At 36.4% G+C, this 18,115-nt stretch overlaps 1 pseudogene; it reads left to right on the top strand.

Moving 5' to 3' along the window:
• Positions 1-2,869: 2,869 nt before the first annotated feature.
• Positions 2,870-18,115, top strand: part of LOC128584285 (low molecular weight phosphotyrosine protein phosphatase-like) — a 67,896-nt pseudogene continuing 52,650 nt past the window's right edge.

Consider the following 18,115-nt stretch of genomic DNA (forward strand, 5'->3'; position numbering starts at 1 on the left):
CAAAATGATTAAAATAAAAGCATTTACACCAAAGAAATGTTGGTAATGATGTGGAACCATAGATGCTTCACTCTTGTACCTTCCTGATGGAAGTACAAAATGATAGCATCTTCAACAATATTCTGGGAATTCTTACGAAAATCTAAGGCACCAAGCTTATGACCCAGAAATTTTGCACTTGGCTGTTTACTCCCCCAAAGTATAATATATTCTCAAGAGTACTGTGCAACAATATTAATAGCAGTTTGGTTTCAATATCCAAAGTAGAACAGTCCAGGTGTTCATCCATAAGAGAATTGCATCAATGTTCTTGATATACTAATACAATAGAATCTGTTCCCTGATAAAGAATAACTAAACACTGATAAACACAACACCATGGATGAATCTCAAACACTTCATGCTATGTGTAGGAAGCTTTGCCCTAGAGTATGGTTAAATTTACATGAAAATATATACTATGCGAAATAAACCATGCCAGACAAAATCAGGGTAGTAATTGTTTCTGGGGGGATAGAGAGTTGGATCGACTATGAAGGGGTGTGAGAGGAAACACTTTGGGGAGAGGTTAGTGCTCTATATTTTGATAGAGGTTTGGGTTACATAGGTATACGTAGATACTTGTTAAAAGTCAGTGAATGTACATTAAATACTGTGCAATTTATTATGTAAATTTAAAATACAAAACAAAATTTTAAGCCATATTGAGCTCTAGCTCATAAAATGTAAACTATTTGTTTAGGAGGAAATGATTTATAATTCCAATTAATTAGAAATGTATCAGAAATTGCTTTGAATACATTGAAATTTTAGATTCAGGGATGCATTGATGTGTGGCCAAATGGATAGATATATGAACAGGAAGTATAGCAAAATCACAAATGTTGTATTTCAGAGGTGGGCTTGTAGGTTTCCAATCTAAAAGTCTTTCAACTTTTCTTCTTTAAGAAAGATTGGTGTGTCTTTACCTATTTTATTGATTGTACCTTAAGATGCTTCCATTTTACTCTATTTAAATTGTAGCTCAAAAGGAAACAACACTTTAAATCTTTGTTTTAATTTTAATTTGAATGAAAATTTAAGAGAACTGTGTATGTTGAACTGATTTAAGATAATTATTATAGGAAGATTGGCATATGTTTACATTTTCTGTTCTGAAGTAGAGAAAATTTCATCAGGTCACCAAATTATATAGAATATTGCATATTTACTAAATATTTTCTAAAAACATTAATATTCTCTCCACAAATACTGACATGTTTAGTAAAATAAACATTATTTAGAACACAGAGTGCAATAGGAAGTAAAACAAATAAAGCCTTGGACTCCTCATATTGAGTAACTGGCATTGTATTGGTTAGCTTAGAGAGTAACGATGAGGCTGATAGTCTTTGGCCTGCAGTTCTTAGAAGAGTTGCAGGCAATTTCAGATTAATTTGAAGGTAACAATCTATGAGATCATGAAGTAGGCAAGGTTAATTCAAGTTGTCTACAGTGACTTAGAAGAAATGCATTAGTCTAGCAAAGATATAAATTTTTAAATGTTCATCTAATCCCTCTTAGAAAGAACCCTTATGTAAAGAATCCCATATGCTGAAAGAAGTTTATTTCAGCAGAGAGTTTCAGCAGAGAATTCAAAGTTTATTTCACCAGAGCGTTCTGTGTTATTCATGAAAACACATCACTTCATAATATTTCTTTCTGAGGACTTCCTACAAGGATTTTTTGATATCATCTTTCTCAATGGACTGCTGTCAACTTGGCCTTCACAGTTGTGCCTTATACTAAGGGCATGTGACAGTGGGCTGGTATAAACACAACAATCTATCCACATATTCAACTTCACTCAATATTGAATAATATAAAATAATTTATTTTTAGAAAAAAGAAACATTATATGATAGAGTAAAAATTTCTCAAGAAGTTTTAAAATGAATATGTGACTTCAGAGACAGTTTATTTTTTGTACTGGACTGGTTCAGGCTCTTAATGAATGCTGACATTAATTGAAAGCATTTTGATGAAGAAGGTAGGGAAATTCTGCAACCGAAACACAGCATTAAAAAATAAAATTATGTAGAAATCTTCTGATATAGATTTCTCCCAGCAGGTACAGCTTGGTAGAAAAGTCACTTCTCTCCTATCTCAGATGGTGCTTCTGCAGGGGGTACTTCGATGTTAGACTTAATCATTGTAGTTAAAACCATCCAGAGAGGTGTTTAACATCTGGTTCCAAATAATAGACATGGGGTTCTGTTATTATAGGTCATAAAATGTCATTATCACTCCATCAAGGAATATATATAACTCAGCAAGAAAATCTGAACTAATTTCAGGGTGTACAGTTACGATAATTGCTTCAGAAGGGGAGAGTTACACTGGAAAAGTATCTAGACAGGTTGAGGTTTTACTCTCTGAGCTCTGAAAATATAATTTCTGAGGGCGGCGCCTGTGGCTCAAGGAGTAGGGCGCCAGTCCCATATGCTGGAGGTGGCGGGTTCAAACCCAGCCCCAGCCAAAAACCAAAAAAAAAAGAAAATATAATTTCTGAGATCCAGAATTAGGGATGTAAAATTAAGCATAGTGGCAGTTTTCAAGAACCAAGCTATTTCACCTGTTCTAACATTTTTTAAAATGGGTCCATTGAGGCAGGGGTAGACTAGCAAGATTAAAAAAGGGCAATTAAATTCATTTTTGGTCATTTCGCTTTAATATCCAGAAAGTTAAACCTAAAGAAATAATTTTTTTTATATTTTGACTAAAGTATATGTATAAAAAAACTACTAAATGTATAATAGCTATGAGGCCAGACATTTAAGTTTGCAAATTCGTCCTAGAAGTGCTGCTTAACTCATTGCTGAATATTACTATGGTCACCGATGACCAAGAGCATACTTCAAAGGTGAGTGCAGTGTTATTCAGCAGGAAGGTACGCAGCACTTTTTCTAGGATGAGTTTGTGAACTTAATTGTCAGACTTTATATGATGACATCTCTGATTTCCATTGCAGAAACAGATTTTAAAATTACTTTGAAGGGTGGACAGGTGCTGGTGTTGGGGTGTAGCTTTCAAAGGGAGTACTTTAAAGGTGACCATAGTGATATTTGGTAATGAGCTATGTAACACTTTCTCCAAGTGAAGTTCTCAAACTCAATCGCCCGACCTAGTATATTTTAGTGGTTAAGTTTACATCAGTGTATTAACTCTCAGTAGAGAAAATATTGCTGGTAAAAGCACATTCTTCCAGGTGTACAACTAGGTAATAGAACTGAAGCTGAAAAACATCAAAAATTGAGCTACCCATAAGCCTAGAAGGGACCCAGCGCAATGAAGTACCATGGAAATCACATACATGTTCCGAGAAATTAAGGGAAGAAATAAGGGCAAGTCAAACATTCAAAGAACTACAGAGACATGAAGGAGAAAAAGAACTATTGGATTCTGAAAACAGAACTTATTACTCAGTTGGGCAAGAGGTGGTTTGTTGATTCCCAAACCCTCAGTTATCAACCCATCTTTCTTCAGAATTTTGCTCTGCTAGTTTTGGAATCATACATAGAGTGTTATTTTCAAATGTCTAGATTGAAAGAGCACCATTCTTGATTCTTACCCAAGAGTTAACTCTGCTTAGAAAAAAGGCAAGGGGATGGCTTGAGGGTCTTCATATGCCTGTATGCTAGCTGTCATCTCACCATAATGTAATTTAAGCATGCATCCAACAAGAAAAGTTAATTTTGACCAGGACAGTTCTCAGATGTTTAGTAACCAGCTATTACATCCTAAATATTCATTCCACTAATTTAATGAATTTTAGCCAAAGAAGAGTAAACCTCCCCCCAAATTATGTTGACAAAAACCCACTTTTTAGTACTTTATCTGAAATAACACTATGAATAGAAAAAAAAATTTAAAAATCAAAAGCAACCTCTCTAGCACATCTCCTTTCCTTATTATAGTATTAATAAAATGGGAGGCCAATAACGGGAGTTCAGTAAGTGTCTATCAAGACAATATTCCTCATTTTAGTTGTCAGGAAGATTTCCTCCAGAGCATTGCAGATGAATGCACACTCCACACATCTTCTCTCAATGAACTGTCACATAGCACAGTCCAGGTTTGACAAATATCCCCATCTAGAGCAAATTATCCATACCAACAACTGTAAAACTAAAGAATATTTTGAAACATTGTAATCATCCTAAATAAAAGACGATCCTGGAGAAGATGAATTTTTCTATAAGACTTTCATAAAATTCAAGCCATGTTATGCCTGCATTCAGTTGCAACAAGAAACAAGAGTATTAGGAGGACTACACATTTGTCTATCAAAACTGTTTTCGATGTCTGGGTGTACACCTGTAATTCTAGCACTCAGGGAAGTTGAGGCAGGTGGAGAGCCTGAATTCAGGAGTTTGAGACCAGCCCGAGCAAGAGTGAGACCCTGTCTCTACTAAAAACAGAAAAAGTAGCCAGGCATCCGGGCAGACTCCTGTAGTCCCAGCTACTCAGAAAGCTAAAGCAGGAAGATCTCCTAATCCCAGGAGTTCAAGGTTGCTGTGAGCTATGATGATGCCACAATAGTCTACTCAGGGTGACAGACTGAGACTGTCTTAAAAAACCAAAACAAAAACAAAATTGTTCTTGACTTCTTTGGAAAAACAATTTCTCATTTTCTTAAGGCCTTATGATCAAAGTAGGCCCTGACAATGACAGGACTAAACGCCATGAAAGCTGAGCCATACTGCTCTCATTTCCTTCCTTTCTTCCTCTGAACCCATCCTTCCTTCTTTGTTTTTCTTTCTTTCTTCTTCCCTTCTTCTCTTGTTTTTTTTCTTCCTTATGTTTTTCATCTCTTTCTTCTTCATTTCTTAGCTCCTTCCTTTGCTTTAATAAAGCTATTGATTATCTAAAAAATGCTTAGAGAATGCTATCTTTGTTACCACGGGCCCATAAAAAAACCAAGAATAATAATTAAAAAACAAAATGTTCACTAAGAAAATTCTCCTGATTTTCTCAACCTGTAGTCTGATTTAGTTGGGCTGTACATAGGTTTGATCATAAGGAATCAAAGGATTAGGGCATTTAGTTTCTTCTGTATCCCACATGAAGTTCAAACTTAGCATTTTATAAATCAAATTTATTATCATTTATATACAAATCAAACTGCTTGTATTAAATCAGACTTGCCACTTTGAACCAATGTTCAATTTTAAATATTCCCCATTATTTAACTGCTATTATCCGTTTCTAGTTCCCTTTTACCTACACCATTTCCCTGCTTTCTTAAAGCATGACTGCAAGAAGAAGAAATGACCCCTATTTCTAAAAGAAAACAATTCAAACATCTTAATTTTATGTTTAATAAAATGTGGCACATCCATATTATGGAGTACTTACCGCTCAGCCATTAAAAAAACGATGACCTAATATATTTTCTGACCACTTGGAGGAAACTTGAAAACATTTTTCTAAGTGAAACATCACTCAAATGGAGAAACAAATGTACCCCAAACCTAAGTGGGACTAATCAATCAACCCTTAAGCTCACACATGGAAGGCAATTTCAATGAAAAGCAAGTTTTAGGGATGGGATGGGTACATTCAAACCTATGGGGTACCGTGCATACAATCTAGATGAAGGGCATATGTATATAACTTTGACTCAGTCTGTACAAAAGCAAAATACATAAACAAAACATCTTCACCCCCTAAAATTCTGAAATTAAAAAAGTACTCTATTTCTGACCCCTAGTGCAAGACAGGAAAGAAAAATTCTACTTGAAAACAAAGCAAAAAAGCACAACAAATAAAAGTTGTGGTTCCTGCTAGTTATATCCTTTCCCTGGAGATTCTCCAGCTCTCAGAATGACCCTTAGCGCAGGATGTTAAAGCCTGTTTAGTGAGAAGGGACAGGAATTTGGATTTGAAGCTCTCTCGGATATTTTTCTCACCTTAGGTTGTCTAATTTTATCTCTACCTTTATCTTCCTGGACTCCTCTACATGAACTTCATTATCTTCCTCAGAGTCAGAAACTCATTATTACCTGAACACGTCCTATGTCCTGCTGTTTCATGCATTTGCTGAATCTTGGCATCTCTACCACAAAAGCCTACCAATTTTGCTCTTCAATTGAATGCTTCTGCTATATTTGAAGGGACACGAAGAAGTTGCATCTGTCTGCTAACAATCTAACTTGCATAATAGCCTCTGTTTGTAAGTGCAGGTTGTATGTACGTCAGATGTTTGTAACTCAGAGACTGTGCATAGTTTATCAGTGTTGATGTGCTGATCTGTCTGTGAGTTGTCCTCCCTAACGTCTTTCCTAACTCTCTGCTGCAGACGAGGCAAATCCATGTTGAATGAAGAATATGGCGGTCTTCAAGCTCTCTTTCCTTTCTTAGTGCCTTCCACTATTTTGATAGTAAATGCTAGTCTTGGCTAGACAGTAGCAAAGTCACATGGTGAATAATGGATAGGAGAGAAGGAAGCAGATGTGGGATGATATGAGGTACGTGATTCTTCTTCATCACTGCCTGTCATCCAATGGACTAATGACTGCGATTACTCACTCAGAACTCATGATCCTAACTCAGCATGCTGATTTTTTTTTTTTTTTAATGTGAGGAACTCATTCAGTTTCCATTAATGATGGGTTGAACACATGCATAGCTTCTATTCCTTTGTGAATTATATTCTAAGCAAAATTGTAGTATAACTGTCTGTAGAGGATGGGAGAATGGGAAACTCAAGTTTGTATGATTTGTGTGTCTGTGCATGTGAATGTGTGTGTGGGGATAAAATCTACAAAAGAAAGCAAAAGCTGTTCTTCCATAGATAATGACTAAAACTGAAAAGTAAAGATGTGGCAAAATAGGCATGTCTTTTAGCAAAATGGGGAGAAATACCAACATAATCAGAAGATTTAAAAGATTAAAATTAGGTGCTTACCTTCCAGCAAAAGTAACTGTTGAGAGACAATAAAAATGATTTTTTGAACTATAGTTATGGATATAATTTATAAAAAATAAACATGAAATGTAAAATTAAATATAAAGTAAAATTATCTCAGTTTATTAAGTGATAACAGGAATTAAAATGTCTATACACATGAACCCACAAAACAGAAGATGTGTGGCTCGGCACCTGTAGCACAGTGGCTAGGGCACCAGTCACATACACCAGAGCTGGTAGGTTTGAATCCAGCCCGGGCAATGACAACTACAACCAAAAAATAGTCAGGTGTGTGGCAGGTGCCTGTACTTCCAGCTACTTGGGAAACTGAGGCAAGAGAATTGCTTAAGCCCAAGAGTTTGAGGTTGCTGTGAGCTGTGATGCCACGACACTCTACCCAGGGCAACAGCTTGAGACTCTGTCTCAAAAAACAAACAAACAAACAAAAAGAATATGTTATTTTTTGATTGAGAAATACTATCCAGCTGACTGTCTTCCACAGGTTGATAGAGTGGCATTATTTTAATCAGTGCATCAGGGTTCAAAGGCAGTGCAACAGGGTTCAAGGCCCTGGGCATCTTAAGCTCCTCAGCATTCAAAGAGTAAATGTTACTGTCAGTGGCACATTTAAATGAAACAAATTTATAAAAAATGGTAAAGAAAGTCAAGACATTACTTTTAAAATATTTAATGAGAAGCGTAACTTGTAAGGGAACTAAACATTTGAATCCACATAACTAGATATTCTCTTCCTAAAAGCAGATTTACCCGTGGCATTATCTACACTAAGTATGGCATTTAATTACTAGACAACAAAAATATAGATGTGATGGGGAATGGAATGTTGGTGTTTGGCATTAGTATAGACCAATGCTCTTCAAAAGAAAATATAATTCATTATAGAGATCTTTCACATTCTTTGTTAGATAAACTCTCAAATATTTCATCTTCTTTGGCACTACCATGAATGGAATAGAGTCCTTGACTGTTTTTGCAGCTTGACTATTGTTGGTATATATAAAGGCTACTGATTTATGAATGTTGATTTTGTAACCTAAGACGCTGCTGTATTCCCTGATCACTTCTAAAGAGTTTTGTAGTAGAATCCCTGGTGTTTTCCAGATATACAATCATATCATCTGCGAAGAGTGAAAGTTTGATCTCTTCTGACCCTATACGGATACCCTTGATCACCTTTCCTTCCCTAATTGTGATGGCTAAAACTTCCATTACAATGTTAAAGAGCAGTAGAGACAATGGGCAACCTTGCCTCCTCCCTGATCTGAGTGGAAATGATTTCAATTTAACTCCATTCAATACAATATTAGCTGTGGGTTTGTTGTAGATGGCCTCTATCAGTTAAGGACACTTGTACTAGACTGTTTATTGCAGCTCAATTTACAATCGCCAAAATGTGGAAACAGCCTAAATGCCCACCAACCTAGGAATGGATTAACAAGCTGTGGTATATGTATACCATGGAATACTATTCAGCTATTAAAAAAAATGGAGACTTTACATCCTTTGTATTAACCTGGATGGAAGTGGAAGACATTATTCTTAGTAAAGCATCACAAGAATGGAGAAGCATGAATCCTATGTACTCAATTTTGATATGAGGACAATTGATGACAATTAAGGTCACAGTGGGGGTGGGGAAAGAGGAAAGCAGAGAAAGAAGGAGGGAGGGGTGGTGAAAAGAAGACCAGAGAGAGGGAAGGAGGGAAGGGGGTGGGGCCTTGGTGTGTGCCACACCTTCTGGGGGCAAGACATGATTGCAAGAGGGATTTTACCTAAAAAATGCAATCAGTGTGACCTGGCTTATTGTACCCTCAATGAATCCCCAGCAATAAAAATAAATTAATTAAAAGAAAAAAATTTCCCATGACCTAACATCTATAACTGTAACTCTGTATATATCTTGCTAGAATAGTATAAAAGAGCTTTGTGGGAATGACTCCAGGGCTTGGTGCTTTAAGGCTCATGACCAGCTGCGTTCCCACCCATTAATAAAATTCCTTCCTCTATAAAAAAAAAAAAAAAAAAGAAAGAAAGAAAGAAAAAGAAATGTCCCTGCTATACCAATTTTCTTAATTGTTGTGATCAAGAAGGTTGCTGGATATTTGCAGGTTATGTCTCCGACAAAAGTTTAATAACCAGAATCCACAGAGAACTCAAACATATTAGCAAGAAAAGAAGAAGTGATCCCATCTCAGGCTGGGCAAGGGACTTGAAGAGAAACTTCTCTGAAGAAGACAGGTGCACGGCCTACAGACATAGGAAAAATGCTCATCATCCTTAATCATCAGAGAAATGCAAATCAAAACTTCTTTGAGATATCATCCAACTCCAGTAAGATTAGCCCATATCACAAAATCCCAAGATCAGAGATGTTGGCGTGGATGTGGAGAAAAGGGCACACTTCTACACTGCTAGTGGGAATGCAAAGTAATACATTCCTTTTGGAAAGACGTTTGGAGAACACTTAGAGATCTAAAAATAGATCTGCCATTCAATTCTACAATTCCTCTACAGGTACATATCCAGAAGACCAAAAATCACATTATAACAAAGATATTTGTACCAGAATGTTTATTGCAGCCCAATTCATAATTGCTAAGTCATGGAAAAAGCCCAAGTGCCCATCGATCCACCAACGGATTAATAAATTGTGGTATATGTACACCATGGAATATTAGGAAAGAAAGATGGAGACTTTACCTCTTTCATGTTTACATGGATGGAGCTGGAACATATTCTTCTTAGTAAAATATCTCAAGAATGGAAGAAAAAGTATCCAGTGTACTCAGCCCTACTATGAAACTAATTTATAGCTTTCATATGAGAGCACAGCCCTTGCCCGGAGACGGCATAGGTTAGCTGTTTGAACCCTGACTGTCTCTTTATTCTACACAGCACCTGATTGGATATGGTCCAGGCGGCTTACTTCATTCCTTTTTGCTTTCATTGAACATGAACTAGTCCAGTGATTGATGCATTATTTCTTTACATATGGTAATCTCTTCAGTCAAATTAGAGCCATATCTTACTTACCTAAAGTTTGCCTCTCTTTGGTGACCAGTATTTCTTTCCTATACACCACAATTTGTCAACTTAGGATCGAAATTTTTTCACTTATTTCCACATTTTGGGGAAACATTTTATTTCAGCTCTCAACTGTAGGTAACTGGAATCTGAATTTCACACACATTATTGGTACATCCTTACATAATTTCCTATAGAAATGAAGCTCTAACTCAGCAGGTTAGCAAGTTGGAGAATGTACAACCTCACAATTCTTTCATTTGAAAACATAAAATTATAATCTAAATATGCTCAAGTACTCAAAGTATAAAAATCATACCATAGCATTTTTGTATTGATTAATAAAATATTATACCTCTTTTGAATATTTCAAGTACATTTACTTATAAACTATAAAATAATTGTTTTATATATGTGTTTTAGAAACCCAATCAGATAATATGCAAGATGTATGCATTATAAAATATTTTATAAATGCCTTTATTTAATATCACTATATATTGATCTTTTTTTTCAAAAAAGCATGTATCGTTATAAGAAATAGGACATTACCATTGGTATGTGACAGCAAAATGTTTATAGGTCAGGAATAAATGAACTTTAAATGATAGAAATGAGCAAGAAGCTTTTTTAAAAACTATGTAATATTTATAGGAATGATAAATATGTAAAATTATAAATATAAATAGCACTTCTTCATTACTCTCCATTTCCCAATTTTTTTTTTTTTTCAGTTATTTCTCCGGGAAGTTATTTCATGGGAACCTACTTTCTACATTATATTTGACGAATAAGGTAGAAGTTTTATAGTGATAAGATTACTGGGTAGGGTACAGGTTCCAAGAGCTGTCTTCCTGCAAACTGAGTTTGTTTTTGAGATAGAGTCTCACTATGTCACCCTGAGTAGAGTGCGTTTCAGCTCACGGCAACCTCCAACTCTTGGGCTTTAGTGATTCTCATACCTCAGCCTCCCAAGTAGCTGGGACTACAGGTGCCCAGCACAATGCCCAGCTATTTTTTGGTATAGTTGTCATTGTTGTTTGGCGGACCTGGGCTGGGTTCAAACCCACCAGCTCCAGTGTATGTGGCTGGTGCTCTAGCTGCTGAGCTACAGGTGCCATGCCCAAACCGAGAATTTTTTTTCACTATATGCAAAATGAGAGGTCAGGCAAAATTATCCTTAAGACTCTTCCTGAGTGAGCTCTAACATGCAGGGTTACACACACACACACACACAGAGCTCAGGTGTGGATACTCCCAAGCAGAGATCCTTGACAGTCATTCTAGTTATCTCTTTGAAACCAAATGAAGATTTTTTTTTCCAAATGTAGTAGGGGAATGCTCCAATTTCTCTGTAGAATACAACCTCATAAGCATAGTTATAAATCTAAGACCTCCAAGACACCAGGAAATCAGAAGTTTTGGGTTTCAGTTCTACTTCTGTTATTAAACAGCACAACAGGCTAATCTCTTAGTATCATGGTACCTTCAAAGTTTGTTATGTCAGATGGAGATAAGAGCTATGGCTCTGCCTTTCTTTTGTGACTGTTGATACATATTCATGCATGTCTGCATGCATGTTGGTTACATGTATGCTTGTGTATATCAAAGATGCTGACCAATGATCAAATGAACAGTATTATCATATGTTATCTAAGTGGAGAAGCAATTTCTCATTTTTACCATTGATTCTGAGCCAGATGTGATGCTGAGAATTTTACTTCCATTGCTTCTATGTATCCCTGTGAGGTAGTATTGCTATTACCTTTTCCAGATGATGAACCTTAGATTTATAAGTAATAAGTAATTGCCTAAAATTACACTGAAAGTAAATGGCTGAGCAAAGATTAAAAATGGGAGTTAAGTTTAACTTCAAGATCTTTTTTTAAAGACATTATCTTGCTTCTATAAGCATATTTACATTCATTTCATAAGGCAAATTCAATTCATGACTGGTGATGAGCCAGTTTTGTCTGAAATAATTCTGAAACTATCTCAGCAGTGTAAGATTAGGGCTTCAACAAGCAAGCTAAGAAAAGACCCCACTATTACTGAACAATCTGTGACGCTATTTATCTTAGGTGGCTCCCAATATCGCTGACTTCCTCTTTGATTTATGAAATGTAACCTTCTATTATCTATCTATCAAATTATAGTATGGGATTAGAAGTCTGCCAAGCCCCTTGCTCATGTAAAAATGTATTTTTCTTTTCCCGCATTGGTTCAGGTTCTGATGTTACTTCCCCTCTAACAGCAAGTATTTTCTGAATAAATTCTGGAATATTATTTTTATATTTCTTTTCTCTTTATCCCTCTGTCTTTTCTTCTTCCAACACACTCCACTCCACTCTAATAATTCACCTCTAACCTGTCTAGACTAACGATATCCATGTCTGTGAGCTCCTTCCTCCGAAAACAATGGTATAGGGCAAGAAGTCCAATCCACAAGCTGCGGGCCACATGTGGCCCAGGATGACTATGATGAGGCCCAACACAACATTCTAAACTTAGTTAAAAAGTTACAAGATTTGGGTTTTTTTCCTTTTTTCTTTTTAGTTTTTGGTACAACTTGATTGCACAGTTCTTTGCATTGCACATGTGCAACGTGAACTTTGTAAATGACATCATGCTGCAATAGCACATAAAATAAACACACATGCTATTTGTACACATAGGTGGCTTACAGTGTTATTTTTCAAGCTCAGAAAGTAGAATTGATGCCACAAGACATTACACGTGCTCATGGTGACTTGGTGAAGGCAAAAATTATCAATATTGCAATCTAGTGTTGCAATATTAGGCATTTAATGTTATTTAGAAGTCAGATAAGCATTCTTGTTTGATTATTAAAGATACTTCCTTGCCTCAGTGGCGCCTCATACATCACCGGCTGTACTTTCCTATTTCCCTTGGCCTTGCTCTGTCTGAATCAGCAGCTGAGATATGGAAGGCCCCAAAGCTTGCTTTCTATTTTCCTGTCCATTAACTTTTATAATAAAAGTAAATATAGTCTCTTATCTATTATTATCTTTTAATCCTGGCATGTCTTCCAAGTGTCTAAAAAGAAAACAAAAACCCCCAAAAGAAAAATTACAGATGAAGGAAGATTATTCACTGAAAGGTTGAAAAATAATGTTTTTGTCAAGGCAAATCATAAGGCAGTCTGTTTAATTTGTAGGGAATTTTTGCAAGTTTTCAAAGACTATAATTTGGAAAGGCATTATCTGCATAAACATGGTGCCAACTGCAATGTGTATGAAGAATCTTGTCACATGGACAAAAAAGCAGAACGGAAAAAAGTCCTATCTTCTCAATAAAAACAATTTTTTTTTTTTATTTTTATTGTTGGGGATTCATTGAGGGTACAATAAGCCAGGTTACACTGATTGCAAATGTTAGGTAAAGTCCCTCTTGCAATCATGTCTTGCCCCCATAAAGTGTGACACACACCAAGGCCCCACCCACCTCCCTCCTTCCCTCTGTTTCCCCCCCCATAACCATAATTGTCATTAATTGTCCTCATATCAAAATTGAGTACAGAGGATTCATGCTTCTCCATTCTTGTGATGCTTTACTAAGAATAATATCTTCCACGTCCATCCAGGTTAATACGAAGGATGTAAAGTCTCCATTTTTTTTAATGGCTGAATAGTATTCCATTAATACGAAGGATGTAAAGTCTCCATTTTTTTTAATGGCTGAATAGTATTCCTTGGTATACATATACCACAGCTTGTTAATCCATTCCTGGGTTGGTGGGCATTTAGGCTGTTTCCACATTTTGGCGATTGTAAATTGAGCTGCAATAAACAGTCTAGTACAAGTGTCTTTATGATAAAAGGATTTTTTTCCTTCTGGGTAGATGCCCAGTAATGGGATTGCAGGATCAAATGGGAGGTCTAGCTTGAGTGCTTTGAGGTTTCTCCATATTTCCTTCCAGAAAGGTTGTACTAGTTTGCAGTCCCACCAGCAGTGTAAAAGTGTTCCCTTCTCTCCACATCCACGCCAGCATCTGCAGTTTTGAGATTTTGAGATGTGGGCCATTCTCACTGGGATTAGATGATATCTCAGGGTTGTTTTGATTTGCATTTCTCTAATATATAGAGATGATGAACATTTTTTCATGTGTTTGTTAGCCATTCGACTGTCTTCTTTAGAGAAAGTTCTATTCATGTCTCTTGCCCATTGATATATGGGATTGTTCGCTTATTTCACGTGGATGAATTTGAGTTCTCTATAGATCCTAGTTATCAAGCTTTTGTCTGATTGAAAATATGCAAATATCCTTTCCCATTGTGTAGGTTGTCTCTTTGCTTCGGTTATTGTCTCCTTAGCTGTACAGAAGCTTTTCAGTTTAATGAAGTCCCATTTGTTTATTTTTGTTGTTGCAATTGCCATGGCAGTCTTCTTCATGAAGTCTTTCCCCAGGCCAATATCTTCCAGTGTTTTTCCTATGCTTTCTTGGAGGATTTTTATTGTTTCATGCCTTAAGTTTAAGTCCTTTATCCATCTTGAATCAATTTTTGTGAGTGGGGAAAGGTGTGGGTCCAGTTTCAGTCTTTTACATGTAGACATCCAGTTATCCCAACACCATTTATTGAATAGGGAGTCTTTCCCCCAAGGTATGTTCTTGTTTGGTTTATCAAAGATTAGGTGGTTGTAAAATGTTAGTTTCATTTCTTGGTTTTCAATTCGATTCCAAGTGTCTATGTCTCTGTTTTTGTGCCAGTACCATGCTGCCTTGAGCACTATGGCTTTATAGTACAGACTAAAATCTGGTATGCTGATGCCCCCAGCTTTATTTTTGTTACAGAGAACTGCCTTAGCTATACAGGTTTTTTCTGGTTCCATACAAAACGCAGAATCATTTTTTCCAAATCTTGAAAGTACGATGTTGGTATTTTGATAGGAATGGCATTGAATAGGTAGATTGCTTTGGGAAGTATAGACATTTTAACAATGTTGATTCTTCCCATCCATGAGCATGGTATGTTCTTCCATTTGTTAATATCCTCTGCTATTTCCTTTCTGAGGATTTCATAGTTTTCTTTATAGAGGTCCTTCACCTCCTTCGTTAGGTATACTCCTAGGTATTTCATTTTCTTGAGACTATGGTGAAGGGAGATGTGTCCTTAATTAGCTTCTCATCTTGACTGTTACTGGTGTACACAAAGGCTACTGACTTGTGGACATTGATTTTATATCCTGAAACACTACTGTATTTTTTGATGACTTCTAGGAGTCTTGTGGTTGAGTCTTTGGGGTTCTCTAAGTATAAGATCATGTCGTCAGCAAAGAGGGAGAGTTTGACCTCCTCTGCTCCCATTTGGATTCCCTTTATTTCCTTGTCTTGCCTAATTGTATTGGCTAGAACTTCCAGCACTACGTTGAATAGTAAAGGTGACAGAGGACAACCTTGTCTGGTTCCAGTTCTAAGAAGAAAAGCTTTCAGTTTTACTCCATTCAGTAAAATATTGGCTGTGGGTTTGTCATAGATAGCTTCAATCAGTTTTAGAAATGTGCCACCTATGCCTATACTCTTCAGTGTTCTAATTAGAAAAGGATGCTGGATTTTATCAAATGCTTTTTCTGCATCTATTGAGAGGATCGTGTGATCTTTATTTTTGCCTCTGTTAATATGGTGGATAACGTTTATAGACTTGCGTATGTTAAACCAGCCTTGCATCCCTGGGATGAAGCCTACTTGATCATGATGAATGACTTTTTTTGATGATAAGCTGTAATCTATTGGCTAGGATTTTGTTGAGAATTTTTGCGTCTATGTTCATGAGTGAGATTGGTCTGAAATTCTCCTTTTTGTTTGGGTCTTTTCCTGGTTTTGGTATCAGGGTGATGTTTGCTTCATAGAATGTGTTGGGGAAGATTCCTTCTTCCTCAATTTTTTGGAATAATTTCTGAAGTACAGGAGTAAGCTCTTCCTTGAAGGTTTGACAGAATTCTGGAGTGAAGCCATCTGGACCAGGGCATTTTTTGGTTGGAAGATTTTTTATTGTTTCTTTGATCTCAGTGCTTGAAATTGGTCTGTTCAAGAGCTCTATTTCTTCCTGGCTGAGTCCGGGGAGAGGGTGTGATTCCAAATATTGATCCATTTCTTTCACATTGTCAAATTTCTGGGCATAGAGTTTCTGGTAGTATTCAGAGATGATCTCTTGTATCTCTGTGGGATCAGTTGTTATTTCCCCTTTATCATTTCTGATTGAGGTTACTAGAGATTGTACTTTTCTATTCCTCATTAGTCTGGCCAATGGTTTATCTATTTTATTTATTTTTTCAAAAAAACCAACTCCTTGTTTCATTAATTTTCTGAATGATTCTTTTGTTTTCAATTTCATTGATCTCTGATTTGATTTTGGATATTTCTTTTCTTCTACTGAGTTTAGGCTTAGATTCTTCTTCTTTTTCCAATTCCATAAGATCTCTTGTGAGATTGTTGATGTGCTCTCTTTCTGTTTTTCGAATGTAGGCATCTAAAGTGATGAATTTTCCTCTCAAAACTGCTTTTGCAGTATCCCACAGGTTTTGGTAGCTTGTGTCTTCATTGTTGTTATGTCAAGGAAGTTAATGATTTCCTGTTTTATTTCTTCCTTCACCCATCTGTTATTGAACAGAAGATTGTTTAGTTTCCATGCCATTGGGTGGGGTCGAGCATTTTTGTTAGAGTTGAGTTCCACCTTTAATGCCTTATGGTCTGAGAAGATACAAGGTAAAATTTCAATTCTTTTGATTCTGTTGATATTTGTTTTGTGTCCCAGGATATGATCAATTTTGGAGAATGTTCCATGGGGTGATGAGAAGAATGTATATTCTTTATCTTTGGGATGGAGTGTTCTATATGCGTTCTTCAAGCACAGTTGTTCTAGGGTCTCATTTAAGTCTCTTATATCCTTGTTTAATTTCAGTTTAGAGGATCTGTCCAGCTCTGTAAGAGGAGTGTTAAGGTCCCCTGTTATTATGGTATTATCAGATATCATATTGCTCAGACTGAGTAAGGTCTGTTTCAAGAATCTGGGAGCATTTAAATTGGGTGCATAGATATTTAGAATTGAAATGTCTTCTTGTTGTATTTTTCCCTTGACCAATATAAAGTGACCATCTTTGTCTTTTTTGACTTTAGTTGCTTTAAATCTACATGTATCTGAAAATAAGATTGCAACTCCTCTTTTCTTCTGAATTCCATTTGCCTGAAAAATTGTCTTCCAACCCTTGACTCGGAGCTTTAATTTGTCTTTTGAAGCCAGGTGTGTTTCTTGCAGACAGCAGATGGATGGCTTCTGTTTTTTAATCCAGTCAACCAATCTATGTCTCTTCAGTGGGGAATTCAAGCCATTAACATTTATTGAGATAATTGATAAGTGTGGTAGCATTCTATTCGTCTTATTTGGTGAGAGTCCATTGCTTAGTTTTATCTTTTGCATCTGTGTGCAGGTTACGTTCTGTCCTTTAATTTCTGAGTTCTTACTTTGCTGCTGATCCATTGTGGTGGTCAGTGTGCAGAACAGGTTGAAGTATTTCCTGTAGAGCTGGTCTTGTTGTGGCGAATTTCCTCAATGTTTGTATATCCGTAAATGATTTGATTTCTCCATCAATTTTTAAGCTTAGCTTAGCAGGGTACAGAATTCTGGGCTGGAAATTGTTCTGTTTAAGTAGATTAAAGGTAGATGACCATTGTCTTCTTGCTTGGAAAGTTACATTAGAAAAGTCTGCAGTCACTCTGACAGATTTGCCCCTGTATGTCAACTGGCGCTTACTCCTGGCAGCTTGCAGAATCTTTTCTTTTGTCTTGACTTTGGACAGGTTCATCACAATGTGTCTTGGAGAAGCTCGGTTAGAGTCGAGGCGACCTGGGGTCCGATAGCCCTCTGAAAGCAGTGTGTCAGAATCTTTGGTGATATTTGGGAAATTTTCTTTTATAATATTCTCTAGTATGGCTTCCATTCCTCTGGGGCATTCTTCTTCCCCTTCTGGAATTCCTATAACTCGTATGTTGGAACGCTTCATAAAGTCCCATAATTCTGACAGTGAACGTTCTGCTTTCTCTCTCTTCTTTTCTGCCTCTTTTACTATCTGAGTTATCTCAAAAACTTTGTCTTCTACCTC

The sequence above is a fragment of the Nycticebus coucang genome, chromosome 4 (genome assembly GCF_027406575.1).
Source record: "Nycticebus coucang isolate mNycCou1 chromosome 4, mNycCou1.pri, whole genome shotgun sequence".
Taxonomy (NCBI): Eukaryota; Metazoa; Chordata; class Mammalia; order Primates; family Lorisidae; genus Nycticebus; species Nycticebus coucang.